This window comes from Octodon degus, unplaced genomic scaffold, assembly GCF_000260255.1.
Source record: "Octodon degus isolate 3935 unplaced genomic scaffold, OctDeg1.0 scaffold00069, whole genome shotgun sequence".
In the NCBI taxonomy this organism is placed as follows: Eukaryota; Metazoa; Chordata; class Mammalia; order Rodentia; family Octodontidae; genus Octodon; species Octodon degus.
Window position 1 is genome coordinate 2,695,946 of NW_004524645.1, and position 5,668 is coordinate 2,701,613.

Consider the following 5,668-nt stretch of genomic DNA (forward strand, 5'->3'; position numbering starts at 1 on the left):
CCACTATGGCATGTGTTACATGTAGTTATTGAATCCTGGGATTTAAACATGTCCAAAATTCAGAAACTTTCACGTATTTATTTTCTCAAATTTATAGAATCTAGAAGTTGAGACCAAAGTTAGGAGAGTTTACTCAGTCTGCACATAGTAAATAGGTGTTGAAAAGTTTCAAACAAGTTTTTGGTTTTGTTTTTTTTTTAGATATATTTATTTATTCTTATTTTTAATTTTATGTTAAAAAGCAAAAACAAATACCAGAAAAAAAAGACAGAAACAGAGTAACAAAAAACAATACATATGGTACAGAATTCCAACAGAAGAATAAAATTTAACAATCGTTGTTGTACTACATCTTTTCATCGTCAAATCTGGTGGTCAGATTGAGAGATAAAGGTATGCATGATTTGTCAAATAATTAAATTTTAACACTTATTTTTGATAAACTTTAAATATTATATGTCATTTTTTACTTTTTATCTTTTAATATTTATTTTAGAAAGAGAATACTCAAAAAAAGAGAGAGAGAATACTCAGGCACAGGTGTCAGGGGTTCAGTCTCCAGGCCTGCCATGTAAGCCCCGCCCCCAGGGCATGCTGAGATGGCAATTGAGACTGGGTGTGGTGGCACCCGTCTGTAATCCCAGCACTTGGGAGGCTGTAAACGGGAGAATCACTACAAGTCGGACCTAGAAGTGAGACCCTTAACACCCTGTAGACCCTTCCCTAAAATACAAAAATAAATAAATAAATAAATAATAAAAAGAGAATACTAATTGATAAGACATTAAAAGTGGTACCCTTTTAGAAGAACAAGATGAGAGGTATTCAACGATGGTTTTGTATTGTTTTGATAAGACCTTGCTATAAGTTTCTTAACACTCAGACATATAAAGGCTAAAACAAGTTGAATGTTAGAATTTTTACTTGGACAACTATTCTAATAAACCAAATAGGACAAATTAAGGACCATTTTGTATCTGTATATACAGAATAGTTAGGATAGATATACAGATAATTTATCTTAATTCAATGAGAAGAAAGATTTGTACTAATGGTGTTTGGACAAGATATCATGTCTGCATTTTGTACTATGAATAACCAATACAAAGACAGCAATATTTAATGAATTAATTATTGAAACTGTCCTATTAATCGATTTTGAAACTATCTCATTACTATTTGTTTCTCAATAAAATTAATAACAATAAAAAATGAAAAAAAATAAAGCAAATAGGAGAAAATCAAAATGAGGTACCAAGAAAAATCAGGTGTTGTCAATGTGACAGTATTAAGAGTTGGGACCTTTAAGAGGCAATTAGGCCAAAGGGGCTTTTCTCTTCTTGAATGGGATTACAGTCATCCTAAAAGAGGCTTCAAGCAGAGTTTGCCCAACTTGCCTTTTGACCTCCTGTCATACGAATACAGTGCCAGCACCTTGATCTTAGACTTCTCAGGCCCCAGGAATGTATAGAAGTATATTTATGTTTTCCATAAATCAACCAGTCTGAGGCATTTTATTGTAGCAGCATAAAATGAACTGAGAAATTGAATTACATCTCAATCTTTCCATCCATGCTATGAGGTCTTCAAAAGCAGGAACCTAATGAAAAGTTGGGTCCAGAGAACTTTTAATGGCAGTGTAGGTGTCACTGCAGGGGGCCATTGCCCTGAACTTTCCAGGGACTCTAGAATAGTCAATAGCTATCTAAACAGATTTTTCTGGGGCAATTTCTGGTTCCTACATAATGTCTTTCTATAAAATCCTTCTTTTCCTTGCTCTTATCTCTTAGTTCACTCAGAACTATTAATGATTTTTTTTCTGCAAAGTTTTATTCCAAAGGGGCTCAGTCCTTCTTGGCAGCTGCTTTCCTCATGGCGGCCAGCATGTTGCTCAGCTCTTCTCACTTCCGCTTGGTGCAGATATGTATCCGCACCCTTTTCTTGATGAACTTGAGGGCGTGTTTGTCCTTGGAAACCTTGAGCAGCTCCATAGCATGCCTCTCATAGGGGACAAAATTCCCCCACCCACTCCCGGGTCATGTCCCGCACAAACTTGGCATATCTGGCGAGGCATCCATAAGGGCAGCTGTGCCTCAGTTTGCTCACATTCTTAGTCACTTTGTGGCCCTTGTTGAGGCTTATGGCCATGGGATAGTGGAGAGCCATGGCTACTGTCCTTCAGTGGTTGCTGTGGCGGAAGCAGAACTATTAATGATTTTTCTTGTTATCCATCTTCCTTTCCATTCATTATGAACAGCCAGACCCAAGACTCCAAGTTACTTTCCTTTCACTCCAGGAAACCTTAAAGCTAAGAGTATCAAATGACCATCACCAATTAGAAGAGTCTGTGTGAGTTTACTTCAAGATCATCTTGACAGTTGCTTTTATATATATTTTATTTATGAGGGAACAAAAAGCAAAGGGCATGGAGCTCTATTTTGATGTTCCACTAGTGTGCCATAAGGCCCCCTCTAGAAAGATTCAAGATGTTAACACAATTCAAGTAACTTGTTTTAGTTTTCATTTTTTTGTTTTTATGAATTTAGTACAATATCTACAGGGTCTCACTACACAGATTGTACTCATAATGATTCTCCTGTTTTCAGCCTTCCAAGTACTGGGATTACAGACTCACGGCCCCACGCCCAGTCTCATTGCCATCTCAGCATGCCCCAGGGGTGGGGCTGGCATGGCAGGCCAGAAAGTAACTTGCTTTAGCTAGGCACAATGGCACATGTCTGTAATTCCGACACTTGAGAGGATGAGGCAGGAGGATCACAAGTTCAATGCCAACTTGAACAACATGTTAAGACCCTATCGCAAAAGAACAAGCACAAAAAGTACTACACACAACAAGTAAAAGTATCTCCTTTCAAAGTCCTGACATTTAGAACCATAGTTGGGCCATTCTCTGAGAAAACTGAGTTTTTATTCTGTGCCTGCTCACTCTAGATTCTAGGAAGGGTGGTTGAGTAAACAATGCTGAAGGATACAATAATTATGGCCACCTGTCTTTTATGATGTAAAGAAGTTCTTGATTGGTATGAAAAGGGACTGGCAAAACTCACTGAAATCCAAAAATGACCATGGAAAGCTGCCCAAAGACTTTCGCTGGTGAAACAGAGTCTAAGTCCAAACATGTGTCATTATTTTAAGTCAGTCTAAACACATCAGGAATAAGATACCAAACCATAAATCATAATATCTATATCTTTGCCTGTTGTTTCATTAGTTTGCTGGTAATTATGTTGGTTAATAGTTCAAAGAGAGTATAAAGTTATGTTTTTAATGCTACTTCACATTTTGCATCAGGATAAGTAATTATACTACAATAAGCTTTTATAAGTGTTTCCACTTTCCATTTTCAGAGTCCATTCAGGAAAATGAAAATCACACCAATATTTTAACAGCAAGAAGTTAATAAAAGAAATTAGTTGAACATATGTGAAAGTATTGACAGGATATGAAGAGTCCATGCAGGTAAGAGAGAAACAGCAATTTCAAGCAGTAGAACTGAGGAAAGAAAGAGCTTGGAGTGATCAAGGCCTAGATCACAGGAAGGCTCACATGAAACTGAAAACTAGGCCTCTGAGGAAGAGATACTGGTTGACTACTGGTGGTCAACTCTGAGGAAGTAAATGTGGTTGGTTCTGGAAATATGGAAAATAAACTGAACATTTGAACTAACTGCCGGAGCTCACTGAAGAGCCATTGTTGAGATGATACTGTCAAGGACAAGAAGAAAACAGTAAGGACCACACTCCTGTCTCCTTTAGCCACAAATTCTCCCCATAGCCCATCTTTTGACTGAATTTCACAGGTAGCCAACTAGCAAAACAAACGTAAAGTTTGTACACAGTCAGCCCCAATACTCAAGAGGAGAGTTTAGAATGCTGGGTTTGGGTTGAGAGACAATAATTTACTAATCCACACATTCTCTCACTTACCAGTATTTACGTTCATGATTTAGTGTAACAAAAGTCTCCACTCATGAACAAATGTATGCAAATTTAAATTACAAAAGTTAATTATAATTTGAAATCTTTTCGTGTGAATGTCCTGGATTTATGATTTGGGGGCTTCTATCAAGTAACATACAGTTATGGATGCCTTAAAATTTCTAAGTCCAATTTGGGAATAGGACCGAAGTAGATGAGATGTGTATCTACTGAATGTACAGTTCCAAGGTAGTGTTCCTAGTCTCTACCCACAAAATGCCAGTAGAAATCCCCCCCTCAGTTGTGACAACTGAAAAAATACCTCTAAATGTCACCTGCAGGGCAAAATTACCCTGAATGAGAACTGCTGGCCCTACACTATATAAACACAAATGTTGATTAAATGTTTTTATAAAGGACACAAAGAGATGAACTTTTGTTTTTTCTACTCCTAATTGGAATAGCCTCTCTGTTAACTCGATGTAAAATTTTAACCAGTTTTCACAATCCTGTCAGTTTCATTTTCAAAAAGATGACTTTTCATCTTTAGGAAGACCATTCCTAAGTCTATAGTTGCAACTAAACACAGAAAACTTCTGAATCTAAGTGTGTTTTGCTGCATTCCCAACTACAAAGCTAAAACTACTGAATTTTTTTAACTGTTCCATACTATTTATCTTAGGTTTTGTGGTTGGAAGCCAGAGTTCTAAGATGTCTGAGTCGTGAAAACTCTCAAACTTCAATTTTAAAACTCAATAAGATAAAAAAGTTCTCTCAAGAATCAGTTTAGATTCATTATTAAACAGAGCATTAAATACAAATACTAGAAGATAACAACTTTGTGCAATTTTAACCTAAGATGATTTGATATCATTGTATCTAATGTTTGGAATGTTTACTTCTCTGTTTTTCAGAGAAAACCCAAAATAAATAAATACAGTACAAAGAAAATGAAGGCTTCCAAAGCACATTTGGTTAGATGAACTAAGTAGTCATGTTTTACTTCAATTTACTAAAATATGGAAAGAAATCCATTTATCCCCCAAAGCTATTCTATACAATTCATGAATACAGCCAATATGAACAGTCATGAACAATTCTATCAGAAGGATGTCTCTATTCATTTATGGTGTTAAAATACTATCTGCCAAAGAACTTTGCCCTACCTCCCCATTGCTTCCCCGCCCCTTCGTAATCTGTATCACATGCTCATGTGGCGAATTTACACAATAATCATAGTGGTAAAAAAAAAAGACTAATCACAATATCCAAAGAAAATATTTTTAGATTTTTTTGTGTATTCTATTATTGTAACACTTTTCAATTATTTTTTAGTGCTGGGGATGGAACCCAGAGCATATTAGGCCAATTCCTTATCACTGAGCTAGCTCTCCAGCCCCACTCTTCCATATTTTTATCAATATATTCATTCATCAGAAAAGTATAGCTATTTAAAAAACAAAAAATAGCTATTAAACAAGATAATATTTTCTTTCTGTTTTGTCCTTGAATTTTTAAAGTAAATACTATATTATCCACATTTTCTCATAGGGCTAGATTTTCTTCCAAAAGATATATTATTTTTAAATTAATTTTATTGAGGAAGAAATAGCACTGAGACAGTTTCAAAACAGGTTAGTAGGACAGTTACAATAATTAACACGTCACATATTGCTGTCTTCTTAGTAGTTATTTATAGCAGAAGATGTAGACATGATATCTTATCTAAA